Here is a 24,897-nt window from a genome sequence, read left to right as displayed (position 1 = left end):
AAATCCCAGGAATATCCCAGAAATTGTTCAGAAGAACAGGATGGGAGGGCACTGGCTTTATTAGTGAGGCTGAAGTTATTAAGGCATCATGAGGCTAAAGTTATTAAGGCACTGTGATATTGGCATAAGCTGACTAATGAAACAGCGTAGTATCCAAGAAACTGAGTTACATATGTGTAGCTGAACAAGCTCTAAGTGTCAAGGTGGTATTGGAAATCAATGAGGAAAGGATGAACTTTTAATAAATGAGACTATGATCAGTCATTCGCATGAAAAAAAGAAATTAAACCCATCCCTCATACACAACATGCAAAATCCAATTCCAGATGAATGAAAGACCCAAATGTATTATTTAAAAAATATATTATTTAAAAAGTTTAAATGCTGTGATGCATTACACAAGGCCTTGAACTGGAGGTAGGGGTGGAGAGTGGTGTCTGTATATGAAACTAGAAATGGCTATAATTTCATTTTAAAAACAGGCTAGTATCTCAAATAATTCAGTAAGAATATGAGTATTGTGACTAGAACTACTATTATCCAGAGAATTTATAAAGAGGAAGTGGTTTGTGTGTGTGCATGTGTGTATGAAAACAGTGTATAGCAAACGTGATCAGAATGGTATTGGAAAAGATTCTGGGGAGAGAATGATTGATGACAGTCACTTTTGTCCTCGAGCTCGCAGTCCATCAGGCAGTACCCATAGGACTTAGGTTGCAATGAGCAGAGATGTCCACCAGTCATATCCTCCCCACTGTCAAAAACTGTGCAGAATAGGGAGACAGGCAAACATAGTTACCAAGGTCAAAATGACCAAGGGTTTGGGATCACCTAGAATAGATTCCTGAAAGTAGAACCTCTTTTGAAGAAAACAAAAATGTTCCCACTGTTGCATTCTTAATCAGGCAATTAACCAAGTGTAATTACTGGCTACTGAATAAGATAACTTGTAGTATTTATGTCAATTACATGCACATCTTTTTAATTCTTTTAATTATGTACCTTAATGGTCTTACTGCTGATAACTAAAAAACACCAAGGTTTGGTAAACATGCAAGCCTCATCACGTTCTTCATTAAATAATTGGTGTATTAGATCATTAGATCTGTCAGATTTTAGCTGAATATGCAATAGATTCTCCTGAATCCCAGGAAAACATCTTCGACTCATACAAAGCAACCTGGAAATGATTACACTGGTTGCCAAGAGTGGTTGACTTTGCTCATCACTTGCAGTAAGTTGTCTTTTTGTGATCACTCAAGCCTCATTATTCATGTAATTACTGTAATCATTATGACACTAATGACTGTTGAAGTCTAAATGTGTGAAATTAATTCACTAACAAGTGTAAATATGTGTCCATGAAGGGCCAATATATAAACTGGAAAATGAAACTTTGGTATTCTGCTCAAAATGAGAAATTAGCACCAACATTAGAATATCAATAGGGTATATGAATGTTTTGTGAATGTAACCACAGGTTGACCATGGTTAGATAAATTTAGTTATTAATAAAATTAATCCATATGGGAATGAATACTCAGAGTACACATAACCCTTCTCTAACAGACTGAATTTGAAAATCTAGTTCAGTTTCTTGAGCCCAAAATAAATTAATTCATAAAGGTGACCTAATGGTTGACACATTTTAGAATTTGAGGGTGACCTGGCTTTGACAAGCCACCCCACTGATCACCAGTGTTTTTTCAACTGATCTTACTGGCTCGTTGGGTGCCCCTTCCCCTCCAGAGTTCTGTGTCTGTCCTTCCTGGGGCAGAATGCTCAGTCAAAAAGGACATTTAAAAAATATATTACAGAACTTCTCATGTTGATTTCTGTTTAGATAATTATCAAATTTCTACTTTATCTGAACCTACTAGAATGGAAAAAAATGGCACTTGAAAATTAACAATAGGAATAAGACATCCTTTTCTTTAGAGCTCCTATTTTTAGTAATCTGCTCCTAGACCAACCCCCAAATCTATGTCCCCAACAGGTTGGCTGTAGAATAGTGTGAGGCCCTTGTTCTCTGATCAAAAGGATAACCACCTGCCTGACTTTCCATCCCGTGAAGAGTAGTTGGTGTACGAACGTGTGACAGGATCACTCGCAGGTTGGCTAAGAGGCCAACCCTTCCTTCCCCGCTTCCCCCCGCCCCATGCCCAGGCTGAGGGCAGGAACTCGAGTTTGTCCTGGTGAGGTGGGATCCCAGGTGCAGGTGCATACCAGCTGGAGGCTGCTCGTATGCCAGTTGGCGCCTATGAGCCCAGACACACACTTGCTGTGATTCTGAGCCTTCCTGCAGCCCAGCTCCCTTATGTGGTAAGCCCCTTGGAATACTGGTGATTAGGCCCATATTTTAAAATGATTTGTGACTGACAGGACAGGAAAACAATGCATTTGAAATAGCAGCATAAGTCTTCCTCACAGATTTAGTTGAATAAGTTGGGCATCTCTCTTTAGTCTAAAACAAACAAACATGACACAAAACGTGTTGTTGAAAATGCCATATGTCTGAGTTGGAGAATAAAAGGTTTCATTCAATAAGAAGTTGTCAAGCAAGCACCAAGAGTGAGGCAATAGGGACAAATGCTATGGGCCATAAAAATCCCCTTCCATTCCTTCTTCATTTTTTTTTTTTTTTTTAGCAAATTTATTTTTTCTCGTAAGTCTCATTTTCCTCCTGCTGCATATATGAATCTAAAATGCACGTCAATGGAGAATACAATTGGTTTTTTCCTTAAAACATCCAAAGCTGACTTAAAACAAAAAGCCATAATTTAACATTCTCCAAGTTGGAGTTGCCTTAATTAATGAGTCAAATTTTGAAAGCAAGATTTAATAAGTTCTCAACTAAGTGCCAGGTGCCGTGTTAGGAACCAGGTAGACAGAAATGATAGCAGTACACCCCTTGTCCTTGAGAAGCCAACAGGCTACAGAGAAAAGAGACATATTACCGAGTAATTCCAATCTCATTTAATACACAGGTCAGTGCAAGTTGTTAAGAACGTGACTAATCATGTCAAGGAGAGCCAAAAAAAAAGTTTCCAGAGAAGAAGTAGATAGGCATAGAGGAACAGCAGAGAGCAGAATGAAATGCAAGAAGGTCTAAAAGCAGGGTCCTCTCCCCCTCAATTAACGGTGTGAATTTGTCATGATTGAATGTGAAAGAAGTGGAGTAGGAGAGGTGGGGCCATATTTGAATGGCCTGAGTAGCCTTGGAAATGAGTTTGAGTTTTATCCTGAAGACAGCTAGAAACTAATCAGAGGTTTTAAGCACGGCAGTGACATGCTCCCCTGCCCCCCTCATTTAGTTAGATAACTCAGCATTTTTTGGATAACATGGAGAGGGTGGAGGCAGAGTACAGTAAGGAAGCTACTGTGACAGCCCCGTGGACAGTAAGTGGTAGCCTGAGTTATGTATGGATGAAGAGGATGAGAGGATGAGGAGGGTAGAGATTTGACAGCCGGAATGAACAGCTCTGGTGATAACTCACTTGAGATTTGAGGATCAGGAGAGGGAAGGAGATGCCAGCGCCAGTGATCTCTGATAGACTCTCCTGGAATTATCACCTCTATTGTCCGGAAGTTTATTCTTATACCAAACGGCACTCTCTTTTGATCTTATTTAATCTTTTTGAGTTCTCTGCAGAAATGGGAAACAATTACTCAGCATTCCCATAAAAACCTGCTGAATCACTGAAGACATGTATTGCATCTGTTTTTAACTTTCCCTTCTCTAGGTTACACAATCTCAGTTCTTTCAGACCTAGAATATGTTACTGAGTTTGTTTTGTTCTGTGTTTCTCAATTATTTTTTGCTTGCTCACATCTGTTTTTCAAATGTCCAGGTCACACTCAGGGTGGCTGTGTCCACCACTAGTTTGGTAAAGCTTCCTCATCTTCTAGAGCACGGTCCTCCCATGCTTGAGTGGATGTTGTTGGTTACTCACGGGATTCATTTCACTCTCTTCAGGCACTGGGCTGCCCCCCACACAACCCGTATATCTCAAGGAATGCCACCCCGTTCCCTCTAACCCTCGACCAGCCCCAAAGCGGTTCGATTGATTTAAAAGTAATTCCATCCCAATAGCGAGTGACTCATCAGGGTCCAAGAACGTGAGGAAACGTTTCCTAGGAGAATCTTGGAAAGTTGATCTTTCCTTGCTCCTCTGCAAGAAATAGCTGAAGCAAGTCTCTTAGCCTATTTTCTCCATAGCCATAGAAGCAGGTGTGTCATAGATATTTAGCCTGGAAATAGCCAGCTCCTGGTTTATGGAGGTGGAGACAGCTAAGAGAGAGGATTGCAGAAAAATGGACCCGGTTACTAGGCTAATAGAACACTGAAACTCCGTCCTCCTCCCGTGTTGCCATTTTGGTGAGCCAATCAGTTTTTTATGCTTTAAGCTAGTTAGAATTAGGTTCTGCAGCAGGGAAACAAAAGAAATCCAGCTGCTGCATATTGTAGTCTTATTAACACACACTGAAGTCAGATTTGCTTTTAAAAAAAAAATGACCACATTGCAAGTCTCCTATTTCATTGTTTCAGGTCTTTTTCTGATATATTTTAAACCACCTTGCACTCAGCTCTTGAGGACCCACTAAGGAGAACATAAACAAATTGGAAAACCATGGTCTCCACTCTGAGTTCATAATGCGGTATGGCAGACACGGAACACATTGTGCACTGCAGCAATTTCTTCCCATATAATTACCTATGGCTTCCTACTGTTTCTCCAAATTTCTCCATACCATGAATGACCTGAGGGCAGGAGCTGGGTCTTTTACATTTTATATATATATATATATATATATACATATATATATATATATATATATATATATATATATATATACAAAAAATGTAATATATATGTTACTGTATAGATGTATATTCCCTGATGCTTCATGCAGGGTTGACACAGAGTGTGCTGAATTAACTCTGGGGTCTTTTCAGACTCTTAGTGTATTGCTCCCAGTAAATCCCTTTTCACCCATGGTAATATCATCTTAATAGTCCATATTTTGTCTGTTGTGTAACTGATTACATATTAGCTGGTTTCAACACAAACAATACTGCTTGATTGGTTCAATCACTCCTGCAGAATCTGTTCTCTACAAAGCTTTGTTCTTTGTTAGCCAATGTCCTGTGATTGATGTTTCTGAAATCAGATTTTTTAACATTCCTAATATTTTTCAAAATATGAAAATTAAGGTCAGTGATATTTAAAAAAGACTAGATAGCTTATTTTAATTTTTTACAGTACACATAAAATTCCCTTATGTCCAGTCTTTTATAACTCTCAAAAATCAGGTTTATTTTTTGTTGGCACATTAGGCAATGTTAATTAAAATGATAGGTTAATGCTTTCAGGGTTAAAAATCTGATAGCAACAATATTAAATAATAAACCATTTGGCTTTTCTAACTTCTGTAGCCGAAATAAAACTGGAGAAATAAGAACTCCATGACTCTCAAAGGTGGACTTACTAGAATAACATGTGCAGATGACAAACTCACCTCAAAAGAGACACTGCTAATAAAAAAAAAACAAATTTTTTTTGCAATCTTTAAATGTAAGCTGAAAAAGTACAAAATTTGATCATAAAATATTAATATTTGTGGGAAGTGAAGGATAAGAATTATAGAATTATCTGTAAGTCATAGTAAATCTATTTTTAAACAATATACAAAATGAAAAATTGATTATTTATTGGTCTTTGTGTCAATTATATTAAATTTGAAAGACAAACATTGTCATGAATTATGAAAAACCAGTTTTTTGGGGGTTGGGAAGAGAGAAAGATTTTTAAGATGATAAGATTATTTTTACTTTGATGGGGCCAGTGTCTAATTGAAATGCTACCTATGTGTATGAGAAGTTGTAGGAAAAAGTCCCCCAGAATTTAGGCACACAGTTAGGGAAGAGTCATTCTGAAACTGAAAACAGTAAAAACTCCAGTCAGCGTAGATGAGCTTAACATTACAGGAGCGACCCACACTCAGGAAACTTGGGTGACGGTTGGGAAACTAGCTGGACAGGAGACTCCAGGACCATCAAGTGGTTAGAGATTTCAGTCCATCTGGGAAGGGCAAACTTGATAAATAGTGTTAGGTGTTACTGTGTGGCAGGCACGCAGCAAGGCAATTTATATAACATGATATAACCCCATCGTTGTCTCTTTACTCTGAGGGATATTTCCCCTAGTTTACAGGTGAGAAAACTGAGGCTAGAGAGATCGAGCCGAAGAAGCAAGCTGGGGCGGGGCACAGTGGCTTATGCCTGTCGGCACCTTGGGAGGCTGAAGTGGGTGGATCACCTGAGGTCAAGAGTTTGAGACCAGCCTGACCAACACGGTGAAACTCCATCTCTACTAAAAATACAAAAATTAGCTGGGCGTGATTGCACATGTCTGTAATCCCAGCTACTTGGGAGGCTGAGGCAGGAGAATCACTTGAACCTGGGACGGGGAGGTTGCAGTGAGCAGAGATTGTGCCATTGCACTCCAGCCTCCTGGGTGACAGAGCAAGACTCTGTCTCCAAAACAAACAAATAAACAAACAAACAAAAAGAAGCAGCAGCAAGCAGGATGCAACAATTCTTGTAGAAAATATCTACAGTGAAAATTCCCTCCATCTAAACGTAGCACTCTTGAAAAGCTCACACAGAAAGCTTTCTATGAAGACTCAGGTGCTCTTCCACATTTTTCTATCACATCCTCTGCTTCCACTGGGTGGAGAACTTGTCACCCAGTGTCTGAATTACTAGTGTGCTTTTCTCTCTCCTGCTAGATCCTTGAAGGACAGCACCGTGCCTTGGTCTCCAGGGACCCCAGAAGCACACCTCAAGACCATGACTCAAAAGCAAGTTCTTAATTTGGAAGGTGAAGGAACTGCTGGTAGGTAAGCGGGGACGTGAGCTAAGGGAGAGAACATAACCATGAACTGGAGAATTACCAAACCAGCTCCCACCATGGAGACTGGAGCTTCCTCACTCCGGGGAAACTCAGGGGCTGGTGCAGAAGCTGAGAGTTAGTCATCTCCCACTCCCATCAGCACTGCTGGAGGCTTGCTCCTGTGGGGTGGGCAATGTAGGGGCTGGCACTGGGACGTGGGAGGACTGAATGGGAAGGGGATGGGATAGGGTGGTTCAGCAGCATCTGCTACACAATCCTTCATACCTCGCCTGGAGCCTATTGTGCAGCATCTAGGCAAGAATCATTTGTTGAATGAGACTGTCCTTTTCATTTATCAATCAATACTATGAGCATCTGTGTAGAGTGAGTTAGTTCTCCTAAACCTGATCAACTTTAGGCCAATTGACTACATTGAGTTCCTACACGTATAAAGTTCAGGACCAAACCCCAAACTATTGCAATTTTACCAATGAACTGTCTGAAGTCAACAGCATGTCATCCCCTTTAACACATATTTAGCCCCATCAATGTATCTCTTTATTCCTATCCATGTATCAGCACCTAGCAAATACAACATCTTACACAAAAACATCATTGCTGCACTTCCTGAAACACTGTAAAATGTAGAAAACAGGACCATTTCAGAAGTTCTGAATATAACTGAGAAGGATCCAGTGTGGCTGTTTGTTAACAGTGATAGTATCAGATGTAAAGATAGAAATAATTCACTCTTTTGTGGTCTAATTTTAGTGAATAATTTAAGATGAAGCAAAAAGTCACCACATGAATTCAAAGACCCCATTTAAGAGAAGGCCTGTGTGCGTGTGATTTAAAGTACTGTCTCCCCTACGTCTGTGAGATGAATGAGAGTGGGGCAATGGCTCCATGTCACCTTGGCTGGGGTAGTGACAGCACCTCAATGCACGCAGGGTACCAAGTGTGTCACCAGAGGGGGTCCCTGACAGACAGGGTGGTATCATGGGAGGACAATGGGACTTAGAATTAGAAATCCTGGGGCTGGGCACAGTGGCTCACACCTGTAATCCCAGCACTGTGGGAGGCCGAGATGAGTGGAACACTTGAGGTCAGGAGTTCAAGACCAGCCTGGCCAACATGGTGAAACCCCGTCTCTATTAAAAATACAAAAAATTAGCTGGGTGTGGTGGCATGCACCTGTAATCCCAGCTACTCGGGAGGCTGAGGCAGGAGAATCACTTGAACCCGCAGGGTGGAGGTTGCAGTGAGCTGAGATCGTGCCACTGCACTTTAGCCTGGGCAACAGAGTGAGACCCCATCTCAAAAAAAAAAAAAGAAAAAAAAAAAGAAATCCTGGGTTCAGGTGTTGTTTTGTCATTTACAGCGTGAAATCCTGGGCAAGAAACATGAACTCTTTGAGCCTTAATCTCTGCATTGATCGAATAGAATCATAACGACTACTTCATTGGGATATTTTTGAAGATTTATGCAAATAGTGGGCTTTTTAAACAGTAAAGCACTGTACAAATGCCACTAGTATTGAAAGAAAGAAGAAGGGATATTATTTAGCATCCTCCAAACCCCAGAGAAAAGCAAAGGGGCTTTTTGGTGTGGAAGCCTTTGTCCTGGGCCATCAGAGAGTCCATTCACCAGGACGACGCTGCAGTCAGGGGCGGCGGAGGTGACGGCAACCTTGGCAGTGAGGGAAGGAGCACCTCAAAGCCCACACGTGGCAGGGGCACCTTGGCTTCAGCCTCCCCTCCTGGAACCAGGGCATTCATCAGGATACTATGAAAGTTTTGTTTGGTCAGAGAAAACCAGCTCTGCCTTTTCTCCTCCCTCAAAAAGGTTCAAGGAAGAAACCTCAGTTCCTAGAAACCGGTTTCCAAGCAGGCAGCACTTTTTCTTTCTGGAAGCCAGGCTGGGGACATGAATACGGAAGATGATATCCCTTACTGAGAAGGAAGAGGGAGAGATCATTTTTTTTTAAATGAATTGGTTCCCATTACTGTTCCAATCACAAGCACTGTCTTGGCCTCTCTTGTTTTCATAGTTGAAAATGATCAACATGCAAACAGCCTGTCAGTACTTTGCAACAACGACTGTCACAGCTGCTCTGTCTATAAAAGACGGTCGCTTGCTAGGCATCGTCCTGCTCTCCTTGCCTGGTTCCGACTGCCTCGTACCTGGGGTGATGTATCTGCCACAGGGTTCTTCCCTCAGCGGTAGAACCTGGTGAGCTGTGGGCCACCCACTCACTCTCACCGAAGAACCAATGATTGAAGCGATAGCCTGTTTGCAAATCGTGACTGTCAGGGAGGCAAGAGCTTCAGAAGACGTTGCTTGAACTGGATTCTTCTTTGTAGAGGAGGGCACGTCAACAATTTGTTGCACGTGCTAAGTGGGCATTTTAGCGGCAAAGCACTGTGCCGGTGTAGGAAAATCTTTTGTGTGAGCTACTTTTAGGCCCCTCTGGTGGTACACGGAGCCACGCTGGCTTCTGGCTCTGCCGACTGCTCACGGCTGTTTGCAGATAAGAACAGAGGTGAACCTGAACTCTACATAGTTTGTTTCTTCTTTGCAAATAGATGTGCCCTGAATTAATAGGGAGAGGGAAAAATCTTACAAAGTATATTATATTTGACGAATCACCAATACTGATCTTAAAGACTTACCCTGGTCTCCCACCATCTGTTAGCACTAATTGATAACACCTATCAATTAGTGCTAACAGACACAATCAGTTGGGAAACTAACAACAGCTTTCCCATTTCAGGGCTTTCCTGTACATGACCTTGTTTGTTTTGTTAATTCTGCCCCTTGGAAGGTAGGGAAAAGAGGAATTATTGCGACTCCTGCCTTACAGGACGCCCTGTCTGGTGTTACCCAGCTAGGAAATGACAGAAATGAAATCAGAGCACAGCCTCCTGGTTCCGAATTCTTGCCATTTCTGCAACACCACACTTCTTTCCTGGGAAAGAAGAGGAATATGTAAGAAAGGCTAAAATTTTCCACTTTCAGTGGGGACGAACAACAGAATTCGCAAATTTTATCTTCCCTTTAGAGCAGCGGCACTTAACCCTGGTTGCACATTAAAATCGTCTAGGGAGCTTTTAAAGAATACCTTTGCTGGGACCTCACCCCATACCAATTAAATCCAGATCTCTGGGGGTGGCCTAGGGCAGCTGTATTTTTCCAAAGCTCCCTGGGTGATTCTAATGTGTAGCTAGGGTTAAGATTCGCTGCTTTAGAGTAATAATCAACAAAACGCTGGTTGCCTTTTTTCCACTTTTAAACCACTCTGGGAATGTAGTAATGAGAAATCCTAATAGCCACTTTGCTGATGGCCTCAGAAGATAGGCCCTGGCCCTGGTCCTTAGTAGGGACTCAAATTTATCTAGAGATTGACTGACATGAGATGGTAAAGAAACGCTTTCACGCCTGGATCTGTAACAGTGGAGCTGTCAATCCAGAAACTTTGTGAGACAAATAAATTACATCCTGATCCCTTCACGCCTTTTAATTATGTTACCTTAATAGTTCTACCACTGATGACCAGAAAATTAACACTTATCATTGATAGTGCTACCAACATCTAACAATTGTTTTTCTTTATTAAATAACTAGTGGCTGTTTTTTCTCCTGCTTATTTTTTTTAGTTATCAAATAATTACAGATAACTACTCATTTCAAGGTTAACTTAGTAATCCACTGTGAATACACATCATTCTTATGGAAATTTTATTACGAGTTGTGGCTTCATAGGAATAAATATATGTAACTGGAATGCTTTTATAGTTATTTACAAAATAAACCCACTACTAACAAATTTGTGCTGGATGTTTACATAGAAGATTCATGTTCTATTAAGTTGATTGTTTTTCTTGCATGGGTCTCTTTAAAACATGCACTAGTTGGCAAGTGTCAATCCTGTGCTAGGTTTTGGGGTCACTATTAGAATATACTCTGGATAATCCCCCATAAGAAATGTGATGATGCAGTTATCAAAAAATGGGAGTGAGGAAGACAGAAGGACTTTAAGGAGGAATTGGTTTTTTCATTGAGTCTGTTTAAGCCATTTCTAAATAAACACTTTTGGTCTTCAATCTCCAAATCACCATATTCATCCAGTTCTAAGGCATATGTTCACCACATTTTATGTAAAAAATAGGAATATTTACAAATTGAATCTTTTTGTTCTTTTGAGTACACTTATGTTAACTGTGTTTTGTGATTGAGGGTATTTTACTGTCAATAAAATATGGCGTTACATTTGCTAAATTAATTTCTTTCTGAAGTTTACCAAATATCCAAATTCCAAATTACCTAATCTCCTTCAGTGGGACTACAGTTTGGAATACTTTCCAAATCCCTGTACTTCTATTTCTATACCAATAAAATGGTGGGAAAGACCTGATTTAGTTTTCTCTTACTATTTTTACAGAAAAAATATTAATGTCAACTACTCTCTGTTTTTTTTTTTTTTTTTTTTTTTTTTTGAGGTGGAGTCTCACTCTATCACCCAGGCTGAAGTGCAATGGTGCAATCTTGGCTCACTGCAACCTCCACCTCCCGGGTTCAAGTGATTCTCCTGCCGCAGCCTCCGGAGTAGCTGGGACTACAGGCTCATGCCACCACAACCAGCTAATTTTTGTATTTTTAGTAGAGATGGGGTTTCATCATGTTGTCTAGGATGGTCTTGGTCTCTTGACCTCATGATCCATCCGCCTTGGCCTCTCAAAGTGCTGGGATTATAGGCGTGAGCCACCACACCCGGCCCGTATCTTTTAAAAATATTTTTAGTGCCAGTAGGACTACTGTAGTTTCTTATGCTAATGACACCGAGGAACACATTCTAGTAGGGCCACTGCAATCATTTCTGAGAACTGAATTAAAAATACGACAGGTAGCCCGTAACTTCACACAACTATCAATGACATGGACTTGATGTGCGCAGTGACTAAGTCTGTCCTCAAATGTCAGTGAGTGCCCAGTGGTCTTAGTGCATTGTAACCTGGTGGCCTGAAATAGCTAATGTGCTTCCCTAAGCAATCTACTTTCCACCAGGGCATGGCTAGGACACCGAGTAGAATATAGAGTCTGGTGAATTAGAAGATCATTTTCCATTGTTGTAGGTGCTTTGAATATTAAGTCTTGCCTCATCAGCAACTCCTGTTGTTACGATTTAGCCATTTTTCACCTTTCCCCTTCATGTCATATAAAATGGGAAGAATATGACATTTAAGTGTATATACTTTTCTGGTTTTAGACTTGGACCGTTGAGACTGTGAGATTGTTATTCTACATAGTGCTGTATCACTACCAAAAAATGTTTGCGGAGAGAACTGTCTTACAATATGCATGTTGGACCAGCATACTTGTAGCACTCTTAATAGAGTATGTTGGTCCGGTGCAGTGACTCAGGCCTGTAATCCCAACGCTTTGGGAGGCTGAGGCAGGTGGATTGCTTGAGGCCAGGAGTTGGGGGCCAGCCTGGGTGACATAGAAAAACCCATCTCTTAAAAAAAAAAAACACTAGCCAGGTGTGGTGGTGCACACCTGTAGTTTCAGCTGCCTGGGAGGCTGAGGTGGGAGGACCATTTGAACCCAAGAGGTGGAGGCTGCAGTGAGTTGTGACTGCACCACTGCACTCCAGCCTGGGTGGCAGAGTGAGACTCCATCTCAAAAAATATATAGATTATATTATTAGAAAAGTACGAAAAATCCCCGGTTGCAAGTCCTTTGTAAGACTGAGCAGCATGTTCAGCAGCAACTGTGTCTTCATATATCTGTATCTTTTTAGGACGCCACAATTTTTAAAATGATGTTGTTTTCCCTGTACACAAAAGCCATCACTTCAAAAGCCTTTGATTAATTTGTGCACAACCAAGGGCATATGAGATAGCTGCCATTTAGTGAGCCAAAGCAATCCAATGCCAATCGCAAGAACCCTATCAAGCTGTCATCGAGTCAAGCTGTGACAAAGGCGACGATGATTACAAGCAATAGTTTCCTTCAGTGGTTTCATAATTTCAAGTTTTTGTTACATTTCCAGATTTTCAATACTTATAGTAAGAATGCTTTAGTAGAGAAATATTTTCCCCAGGGGTTACTATCAACAACTTAGTGTATTGGTTTTTTTCCTCATCATTGCTTCAAATATAGAAGCTCATCAGGCAAGAAATATTGTGATTACAGTCGTAGATAAATTATTTAAAGGGGTTCAGCCAATCAAAACAGAGATCTAAGTGACTATTTTCCTCTTGATGCCTTTGTAACTCCTACTCAAAAAGCAAATTTCTGATTGATAGAATAGTTTTGAAGTTACTTCAAAAAGACTATTCTTTTGGATGGGAGGAGGATCTCAATATGAATGGTTCACATACTTTGACAGTAGTTCTTTCATGACACATCTTTACAGAGGAGGAGGAGAGAGACCAAAATAACAACAAGCTGGGGAATAGGAAGTGGAGGGAGAGAGTGCTGGGGAATAGGAAGTGGAGGGAGACAGTGTTAGAAGGCAACACAGGTAATTAAGGTCTATCCTGGAAAAAAGAAGATTCACGTATTCAGAGGTTCCTCACATATCCCAGTTCTGGCTAAAGAAAGTAATCACTGTTGAATAATCTGTTACCAAAAAGGTCTCATTCAATAACCAGTTTTCACTCATGCCTTCCAATGGAAGCATTTAGCACTCTGCAGATAGCTGCTATCATGCTTGACTTTGTACTCTGAATATCACCTGCAAGAAACAAAATGCTAATCGCTTCTCATCTGTCTCGATTAATCCATTCCCTGCATTTTGAGATCTTTATTTTTCTCCCTCCACCTTTTTTTAGATCGTATTCTCATTGCCGCATACGATTCTACGTCCACTCTTGATTAAAGCTAATAATCACAGGATAACTCATTTTAGATAGAATCTGGGGTAATATTTTTTTCTAGAATTTTGTAGGAGAATTGGTACAGCTCCCCTTTCATTTGCCCAAAATTAAACCTGGAAAACCTATAACTTTCTAAGAGCTAGCAAATATATCCTCCAAAATTGCCAGTAGTGGATGCCTTACATTGGGAAATGCATTTTAAAACATTATTACCTTGTCCTCAAAGGACATTCTGCAAGTGTCATACATACTTCTCATACGTTAAGCAGTGGAGTTAAGACAGAAAGCTGAATCTCCTAACTTATGGCATTAGTGGAAAAGTGAAAAAATATACTAAACAACCATTCTGAACAATATGGAGAATGAATAGACTAGTTTGATAGAGAAAGCTTTTATTTATACTTTAGTTTTTGTAAAGGGCTAGTTCAACAGATATGAGCTTTGAAATTACAAAAATGTAGGGATTACACACATAACACTCTCCCTTTCTTTAAATAAGTCTGTTTCCTTTAAAAGCTTATAATACAGCATCCCCAACTTTTGTGAATCTTATGGCAAATACTTCACCAAAAACTCCAATCAATTATATAGTCTCCATTACAAAGTTTGAGGATTTTAAAGTATCAAAAAGAAACAAGAGGTAATAAACTCACTATTAAAGCATTTAGCTTGGCAAGTGATTTATCTCTGTTCCTTTATCTGCCTAGGGTTTTTATTTCACTGTGTGAGCAAATTTCTACTGACAAGCAATTTTTGGAGAACAGCCAGAAGTGGGGGGTGGGAGGGAGGGAGAAAGATCTCCTAAGATATCAAAGACCTGAAAAAAGAAACCTGATGAAGTGACATTTGCGGTTTCAAAAATAATACACTTCCTCTAGTCTCCTGTTCATTTACCAAAGAAAAGCTCTTTTGTTCTTTAGCTCCCATTATATAATGCAATGTGTAGAATAATTGTGAACAAAATAATTTTCTGTATGAGACACATAAAATCATTTTGACCCAAAACAATCCAGTTAAATGATAGAAACATGATCTATTGTTGCCTTGTACTTCCAAAGATTCTCTCCTGTTGATACTAACCCTGTCTGAGTATGAATAGAACCAAAGAAGAATTTGCACGGCAGAGTAGCCTAAACAGAAACTAAAATGCTAGCCACGTGCGAGTTACTATTATTATTCATTGATTTAGGGTTCAGATCTTCCGAGTAATTTACACATAGTAGGCCCTCAAGAGATGGATTTCACTAAAGAGATTTCTCATTGCCGTTTTCTATACATTATTTTTATTCTTAACATGCTACCTCATTTAAGCTCTCTGTACAGCAGCTGTATAAACACCTCTCAGGCAGACTTCTTGGCAAATACAGCAAGGCTGCTGCAAACAGGTAAGTTCATGTATTCCACAAACGCGTGTATTCATTCGACTTGTAAATATTTACTCGATGTCCACTGGCACTAAGCACGCTGCTAGGTGCTGTGGAATTTTAAAGAATAATTAAGACGGAGTTGTGTCTTCAAGGAGTCTCATTATTGACCAAGGATGATATCGCAGGATATAAGATGAGAACTGTGACAAAACACCAAACGGGATTCAAAGAGGGAAGAGATTGTTTCCTTCCAGGGGAATCTGGGGGTGCTTTATGGAGCAAGTGGCACTTCAGCTAGGCCTGGACGAGAGGGCCAGAAGCGGGGAATCTGGGGATCCTAGCAGACTGACATGCGGGGAGGAAAGCCACCGAAGCAAGAAAGCGCAGAATGTGTGCAAAGACCAGAGGCAAGTCAGTCAGTCCAGCGTGCGAAATGAGAGGGCGGCTATCAGGGACTTTGGTGCACTGGGGCTCTAGGCACTGCTGTCTGTACGGGGCTGGAGTGGCTGTCTCCGTAATTCGTCAGGGAATATTCCACTCGAGTAATAGGCAGAACTGCCCAACCTGGAAACTGAAATAAAGATAACACCATGGCAGTCTATATTCCACTTTTCTTTAAAGTGTCAACATAGACACTTATATCTGAGCACCTTCAAAATTTAGGTTGTGTCGAAGGAGGTCTAAAGTTCTACAGGAGGGAAGAATTTTTTAAAAGGCGATGATATAAAATACATAAGGGAAAAACACGAGCCTCTGAACCACACGTGCTGCCACTGGCATTCAAGAAAAAGCTAAACCGGTCGGGGGAAAAAGTCCCCGACCCCCTGTTCTCTATCTCTAGCACATAAGAAAGGGATATTGTTCCCTAGAACAACACGCCAAGGCCCCCATTAGAACATGAAAATATTTACAGCGGTGGTGCTTTCGCTCTGGGATTGGATGTTTTCCTTGCAAATATTTAACTTATGCTTTTGTGAGCCATGGCACATGGTGTAAAGAAAACAGTACAATCAAAGCTGATGTTGAGGGGTGAAGGCTTTTTATCCCAAACTACTGTGTGTGTGTGTGTGTGTGTGTTTAAAGAAACTTTCTAGTTAAATGTGCCCATTACCACTAATCATTGCAACTAAGAAAATATGAAAAAGTTTCTTGTACTTAATCTACTGTGAAAATATACACTGAAATAAAAATAGCCCAAATTATTGGAGTCTTTTGCTTCATAATTTAAGAATAATAAAATTTCTTTTTCATCTGTTTACCCTGTCAGCCAAAAACAAAGCGGAATTGTTCTAGGAAATAAATCACTTGAAAGCGGAGGAGACTTTGCCCTATTTGATATGGAAAGCACAGCCAAGGGTATGGATCTCAGAGCCTCAGAGCTAGTTGCTGCTCCAAGCCTTCTTCCCTAGATGCCTCACACCCCTGCTGGACAACTTCCAAGCATCACAGCTCTGGATGGCCACTCATCGTCTGTGTACAGACTCCAACCCAGGTGAAACCCATTTCATGAAATGTACTTTATATAAACGTAATTTATTAAAGAGTTGCATTCATTAATGGATTTTTTTTTCAGTATTACTACTCATAGAAGCTGGGAAACTGAAAAGGCAATATTGTTCCAATTACTGTTTTTGTTGATAAAATTTTCAGAACCACAGTTACTTCTAGATCAGGGGTCCCCAACCCCTGGGCCAGGAAATGGTACCGGTCCCCAGCCTGCTACCAACCAGGCTGCATATCAGGAGGGGAGCTGAGAGCAAGTGAGCATTATGGCCTGAGGTCCGCCTCCTGTCAGATCAGCCACGGCGTTAGATTCTCACAGGAGTGTGAACCTTATGGTGAACTCCACATGGGAGGGATCTAGGGTCGAGTGCTCCTTATGAGAATCTAATACCTGATGATCGGACATGCAACAATTTTATCTCGCGATCATCCCCCCAACCCTCCATCTGTGAAAAATTGTCTTCTATGAAACCAGTCCCTGGTGCCAAAAAGGTTGAGGACCGCTATTCTAGGTGGCACAGGTGATTCTTTATGGAAAATTATGAACAATCCTGATGGCATGTCAATGAGATTATAGCATATCTGTTCTCCATGGCTATGGGAATATATTAGCAAAAAACTGTCACCTCTTTGCTTGTGTTCTTTCTCCTTTTCCAGAGGTGAAATATATTGAATAACCTATTATTTTTATTACTTTTATTCTTTCTATGGAACGTCTAATTAACTTGTTTTATTTATTCATGTGGCATTAGTAGTTGGATCTCGTTTTGGGTGGGACTAGGCAGATGGGGGGGGCAAAAAAACTTGAGAATGGACAGACCTATCATTTAGAGGAGGTAGCTTGGGCAGATCTGGAGTGTAGGCACCAGAAGGCAATCCCACAGGTGTGCAGACCTCAGAAGGAATCTCATGGTAGATGACAAGAGACATAGCCAGGAAGGGAGGTAATTGGTGTCAGAGAGGTCCTTTGGGCTCACCTTCACGGGCAAGTGAAGAGCCAGAGGCAGGTGGATGGCAATGAAGGAGAGTTCTAAATACAAATAGCTGGGACCTAACCATGGCCATGGACTTCATGGGCAAGACTCACACATTAGTCAGGTTCAATGAGAGAAACAAGCCAGTAGGAGATACGTATTAAGAGATTTACTGGCCGGGCACAGTGGCTCATGCCTGTAATCCCAGCACTTTGGGAGGCCAAGGTGAGTGGATCACCTGAGGTCAGGAGTTTGAGACTGGCCTGGCCAAAGTGGTGAAATTCCGTCTCTACTAAAAAATTTGCTGGGCATGGTGGCGGGCACCTGTAATCCTGGCTACTCAGGAGGCTGAGGCAGGAGAATCACTTGAACCTGGGAGGCAGAGGTTGCAGTGAGTCGAGATCACGCCACTGCACTCCAGCCTGGGTGACAATAGAAAAACTCCATCTCAGAAAAAAAAAACAAAAAAACATTTACTGCACCGTGCACTATGGCACACATTTACCCATGTAACAAACCTGTACATCCTGCACATGAGCTGCAGAACTTAAAATAAATATAAAAACAAAAAAGAGATTTCCTGCAAGGAGCTGGTGTATGTGGCAATGTAGATTGGTGAAGCAAGACCACAATCTGTAGGGCAGGCCATCAGGAAGAGAAGGTTTGAAGTTGGAACATCTACAAGCTGAACCTGCAGTCCCCAGGCAGAATTTATTCTCCAGGGAAACCTCAATTCTGTTTTCAACACCTTCCAACTGATTGAACCAGGCCCACTCAGATTATCAAAAATAATCTCCTATACTTAAAGTTAACAATTATGGACTTAATTAACATCTACACAATAGCTTCATGGTAACATCTAGAATAGCATTTGAGTGAATAACTGGGGACTATACTCAGCCAAAACTGACTATCGCAACTCATGTCTGAAGGACTGAGAAAAGCAAGATGAAATATTTCAATCCCAGAAGAATAGTACAACTAAGCTAAACTATAAAACAATGTGGGTCCCCTAGTAAGTCTTTGAGTCAAGGACAAAATTATCTGAACTAAGGAATGAGGAAGAAAATTTGCTAGAAGGAAAGTCCAAAGCAGATATCAGGACCAAAGAGACCAGCAACAAACCACTACAAACACTGGACTTTGTAAAACCCCTGCCTATAGGGAGTTTTGGCCCTTGTCTAAGTCTGTTCGTGCTGCTATAACAGGATACAGCAGACTGGGTAATTTACAAACAATCAAAATTCATTTCTCACAGTTCTAGAGGCTGGGAGGGCCAAGGCCAAGATGGCAGCAGGTTGGCGTCTGGTGAGGGTTTGGTCTCTGCTTCCAAGATGGCACCTTCAAGGCTGCATCCTCATATGGAAGAAGGCAGAAAGGCAAAAAGGGATGAGCTCCCTCCATCAGACCGTTTTATAAGCCCATCTAATGCCATTCATGAGGGTAAGCCTTTGTAACCCAATCACTTTCCTAAGGGCACACCTCCCAATACTGTTACATTGAGGATTAAGTTTCCAACACATGAATTTTGGGGAACACACATTCTGACTACAGCAGCCCTTGAGTCTTCATCTCTAGGTGTGGGTTAAAAAGCAGAATCTACAAGGACCAGGAGACCTTTAGGAGTAGGGCAGTAGTTCTAAACCAGAGGCAGTTTTGGGTCATCTCCCCAAGGGACATTTGTCAATGTCTACAGATATTTCTGGTTATCACAAAGGTAGGGAGGTTGCTATTGGCATTCATTGGATAGCTACCAGTGATACTGAGGAAACTTCCTATAATGCTCCCTGTGGCACTCACAATAAAGAATTATCCAGCTCCGAATGTTAATATTGCCAAGGTTGAGAAGCCCTGGAGTAGAGTAATCATCATAGGTAGAAGGTACTCAATATTCAATTTAAAGTAATCCTAAACTTTTATATAACTACTGAATATCTACAGAGCTCATGACGAGGCAGCAGCCACAGCCCTGTGTACTCTCTGGATGCAGCATGGCATAGCGAAAGGAGCACGAATTTAGAGTGGAGTCCTGAGTTCAAAGACAACTGTGACGTACACTTTGCACATGCACCTTGGGCAAGATGCTTAACCTTTTGCAGCCCCAGTTTACTTATCTATAAAATGAGAAACTGTCTCTCATAGGATGATTAAGAGTATTAGTGATATTACCAGATATATGTTAGGCACTTTCACTTTCGCCCCCCAGAAAGTATTCGGCAAATTATGACAATAATCTAGCCAAGGGAGCATGACTATACCTTAAACAATGACATTATCGATGCATAAAAGTGATTCAGTTTTCGAAATATTTCTTAGAATCTACAAGACTTGTTGGACTAGTGGATGGGGAAGAGAGGAGGGAGAAGAGGAGCCAAGGATGAATAGAGTAGATGGGTGGCATTATCAACTGAGATATGAAATCAGCAAAGGACCCAGTTGATGGGTGAAGATAATGACCTCATTTTTAGACGTGTAATGTCGTGGGTGCCTTCAAGAAAGCCAGTTGGAGGTATAGTGGTCATATTTACAGTCTGCAAACCAGTTTCACATATGTTGTTCCTTTTCAACTTTGATCCTTATAATAACCTGAATAAAGGCGGGCTTTATTACTGATAGTTTTATAGATGTGGAAACTGGGCTCAGGGAGCCTAAGTAGATTAAAGACTGTCAAGACAGTAGGACGCTTTCCTTTGACTCCAGTTCTTAATAATAAGATTTTAAAAGGCAAAATGTCCGGTGTGATAAGTGGCAAATGGAAAATGAGTAGAGGAATGAGGCTTGATTTTTGTTGGGTTGTCTGTGAGGGGTTTACCTGCTCCTCAAAGACTGTGGAGGGTTGGGCAGAATGGAGCACTCAGATGCGGGCTCTGAAGATGGTATCAATCAGCCACATTGAGAAGACAGGACACAGGTTGCTGAGGCCACTATAAGTAGAAACGTTTTATAGTTCATTAACTACATGAACACAGGGGCTGAGAGAAATTTGAAACAAAAATGTTAGCAGGCATTGCCAATTCAAAAAAAAAAGTTGCAATGATCATGCAAATCAATGGATATGAATGAACAAATTTTGATTTACCCGTAAGTTTTGAGAAACACATTTACTGAGACACATTTTAATCTCTGAACATTGATGCTCTTTCATTCCAGTCGCAATATAAAGCATGCTATTCTGAGCAAGAGCTCTGAAAAGGCTGGGTTTTCACAGGTTTGTTTTTCACAGTTTTTATGTTTCTGAAGACTTACTTTTGGCCGTGAGACATATATTCAAAAATGCTCTAATGAGACCAATTTTATTTTTAATTTAGATTTTCTAAATCTGAGTTCCTGAAAATTTCGTCTAAGCAACCCCCACCCTCTGCTTATTTCTTGGAAAATGACAGCCTTCGGTCTCCCAGCTGTGTGATCAGTGGAGGGTCTCTTGCTACTGGTTACAGCAGCACCATCAAGATTTTCAAAGGAGATGTGGACTGTATTTTAGTCAACCTCTATATTTTTCTAGTATCTTCTATATTCAAGTTTCCCACATTTAGGGGGACCTATTAGGCCATTTTCATTTTGTTAATGTATCATTTGTTTCCTCTACACTTTTTTTTTTTTTTTTTTGATAGGGAGTCTCACTCTGTTGCCCGGGCTAGAGTGCACTGGCATGACCTTGGCTTACTGCAACCTCTGCCTCCCAGGTTTCAAGCAATTCTTATTCTTCTGCCTCAGCTTCCCAAGTAGCTGGGATTACAGGCACCTGCCATCATGCCCAGATAGCTTTGTGTGTGTGTGTGTGTGTGTGTGTGTGTGTTTTTGTAGAGACGGGATTTCACCATGTTGGCCAGGCTGGTCTCGAACTCCTGACCTCAGGTGATCCGCCCACCTTGGCCTCCCAAAGTGCTGGGATTACAGGTGTGAGCCACCATGCCTGGCTTCCTCTATACTTTCACAGACTGCCATAGGTGCATGTTGTATTTCTTTAACATGATTTTAAACCAATCTCATTTGCATCTCTTGTTATACTTCCTTTATTCCTAACCTTGAATAGATATGTTTTCCTTTTTCTCTTTTCCTAAATCAGGCTCTTGAGGGGTTTATCTATTTTATAGGCCTTTTTCAGATTTAATTATACTTTCTACTCTTTTTGTTTTTCATTTCATTAGCACCAATTTTTATCTTTATCCAGTCTCTCTTAGGTCTGTATTATTTGAACTTTTGTTCTTTCTAAATGTTTAAACTTTGGTTCTTTATATATTAAGTGCCTCCTCTCTCCCTCTCTTCTGCTTCTGCTCTGATTATGGATGTTGCTAGTCCCAAATGTTTGCTATGGGAATAGGGCCTAGATGTTTTGGGAAGGTCACCTCTTTGCAAATTATTTTATAATTTTCATTTGATTATGATCAGGAAAAGTTGCCTGTCAAATCTCTACTTTAAAAAATGTGTTAAGGCTTTTCTTTCCCAAATAAACTTTTTTGTAATTGTTGCATGTACACACACACTCACACACACACATTTAAAAATATATGTGTTGTAAAATCTGTCTATTTCCTATGAGGGGCTCTGCAGGTATCCATTCAGTGAAGTTTATTAACTGTATTTTCCAGCTCTTACTTATTTTTCATCTACCCAATCTGTCCAATCTTGAAAGAGGTTTATTGAAAATGCTCACAGAGTTCGTGTTTTTGTTAAGCTCTCTCTGCATTTTTAATTGTTTAAAATTTGCTAAGGATTTTCGTCCATACTGGTTTATGGCTACTATTTTTTGTTTGTCAATTTTGTATAATAATATAATATATTGTATCTTTTTATAATGCTCTTCATCTTAAAGTCTACTAGTCATACCCACATACCATTAGTATTGTCCTTGTTGATTTATTTTGTTTTACATGTGTCTAGTACACATTGGCTTTTCCTTATTTTCAAATTTATTGTTGTTTTAAATACTTTTTCTGTAAGCAGCATGACTCCATTTTGTTCCTTAACCTTTCTAAAGCCTTTAATGGGATGAGTTCTTTTATGCATAGTTAGTGTAAGCATTGAAATACTTGACTTTGTTCCCTTTGCTTTCCTTTATGGTAGTATATATTTCACTACATATTTCTTCTTCATTAGTTTTTCATGTTTCGTTAAGCTACTATTTTCTTCTCCCATTTTTTTTCTTGTTAATTGAAAGTTCTCTCATTTTCTATTCCTTTGCAGGTTGCTGTCCCTTTCCCAACACTTATTCAGACACATATTTACCCACTATTATGTGAAAACAAGATACTGACTACTTCCCTCATCTCCTTCTACCTATGTGAGACGAGGCTTAGAGGAATACTTTGTCTTTTTCCCTGAATTTTCTTATTTGCACTCCCCTCCCTCAGAGGCGACACTGAAAGTCATTGTCCTCATTCTCAAATTACAGGTTTCATTGAAAATGTGGTTAATATTTTCTTCTTACATTGAAATTCATTTCATTTCTGGACTACCCCTTACTGGTATTTTGGTCTTTTGGATCTCACTTCCTGGTCTCTTAACCTTTTCTTCATGTTTTCATTTGTGTATGCTGGATCTGGGTTTAAGATAAAAACCACCTTTATTTAAGTCCACTAATTTAGATTTCAACACTGCCTTTCTCTTCTTCAAACAACCTATTGGAGATGTTTGTTTAAGGCCTACGATGCTTGTATGCTTGATGCTTTGTTTGTTGTTGCTTTGGGTACCGTGCTTGATTGTTAACTGCCCATATTATTCCTAAGTGCTCAGAGTTGTGGTCTAGCTCTTCCAAGAGCTCTGCTTTCCTGGACACTTTGAGTTTGATCATTTTCTTTGGCTTCCCACTCTCTTCCCCACCCCTCTGTGCCACCCCTCCACACAACATGAATGGGATTGCTACCCTCACAAGTGAGAGCCCAAAGAGATCCCTTGCCTTTTCCATTGTGTGAGGTGACAGTGAGATGTCAGTGAGGAAGCAGGGCCTCACCAGTTGCAGAATCTTCCAGTGCCTTGATCTTGGACTTGCCAGCATCCAGAACCGTGAAAAATACATTTCTGTTGTTTGTAAGCCACCCAGTCTATGGTATTTTGTTAAGGTATGTTGAAGGAGACACTAAGAGGTTATCTTCAAGAGATGGAAGGTAGACCATTCTCTTCCATAGTGGGTTGTCTGGGTGCCTCAGGAGGCAGCTGGTCCCCCCAACTCAGGTATATTCACTTTCTCCTTTCCCTGGGAGACAGGGGTTTTAGTCCTAGTAGAGGACTTCTCCTTGGGTTGTTGGGGCCAGGAAGACTCTTTTTCAGTCATTTGTGTACCGCGACTCTGATCATGGGTGAACCAAATTTCTCTGCATCCCTGAAATTCTGATCCATGCTCAGTGAACGCCCAGGGTGGTATCCAACTTCTCATGTGACCACTCTGGACAAAGACCCCAGCTCAGCTGTCCTCCAGAGCCCAAAATATTGATGATACTCATGTGTCTGTAAGTACAGCATTTACTGGACATAGGAAAGGCAGAGAAATTGGCACTCAGAGTGCACAGAAAGTGAAATATTGAAGTCCAGTCACTGTCTCCTAGAATCCTCTCGATGTGATGCTTTTAAAAACATACACAAAGGTTGTCTTTTAAAAAGACCCTTTGGGTCGAACTCTCTATAAATAATCAGCATAACTAATTTTTCCTTTATAAGCATTGAAGTAGTATCAGAAAGTCATAAATTATCAGCCAAAATTTTTCTAAAGTTAAAAGCAGCAATTGAAAAACTAATATTTCATTCATGTTAGTTTTCTCATCCTTAGAACAACAACCTGATATTCTCAACAAATACTCTAAGGTATTAGGAGGAAAAAAGTTTAGTTAGTGTTACTCTAGGATATTGGAAAAGAAAACAAAGTTTAGTTAGCATTGTTACAGTTATTATGATATCTCAAAGCCCAACGAAAGCTACCAGCTCTAAAAAATTTCAGGACACTTTAAGTGAGCCAAAATATTTGGCCAGATTTGTGTCATTTTGACCTAGGCCTCTTAGTTCCTAGTGGCGAGAATGAAGAGGAAAGGAGAAACAAATAAAAAAAATGTGTTATCTCCAGCCAGATACGGTTTTTAAGAAAAGAGAAATTAACCATCATCAAAAGGCAATATTTGCCCTAAACATTAAATATTTGTGTTTAATCACCCTCAATCTAGTTTTCGAAGAATGTACAAGTAATTCACAGTCTAGATATTCATGGCAACGAAATCCAGGGTATTCTGCAGGCCTAGTGTTATGGTTTGGCTCTGTGTCCCCACTGAAATCTCACCTTGAATTGTAA

At 40.4% G+C, this 24,897-nt stretch overlaps 1 protein-coding gene and 1 long non-coding RNA gene across 2 annotated transcripts in view; one reads left to right on the top strand and one right to left on the bottom strand.

Moving 5' to 3' along the window:
• Positions 1-24,897, bottom strand: part of TENM3 (teneurin transmembrane protein 3) — a 2,305,387-nt gene that overhangs the window by 957,544 nt on the left and 1,322,946 nt on the right. The window lies entirely within an intron of this gene.
• LOC129481282 (uncharacterized) lies at positions 6,854-16,701 on the top strand. The gene is made up of 3 exons (XR_008657321.1): positions 6,854-6,903; positions 15,089-15,162; positions 16,412-16,701. It is a non-coding gene; the product is annotated as an uncharacterized lncRNA (long non-coding RNA).

The sequence above is a fragment of the Symphalangus syndactylus genome, chromosome 4 (genome assembly GCF_028878055.3).
Source record: "Symphalangus syndactylus isolate Jambi chromosome 4, NHGRI_mSymSyn1-v2.1_pri, whole genome shotgun sequence".
NCBI lineage: Eukaryota > Metazoa > Chordata > Mammalia > Primates > Hylobatidae > Symphalangus > Symphalangus syndactylus.
This window is presented reverse-complemented; position numbering and strand designations above follow the sequence as displayed.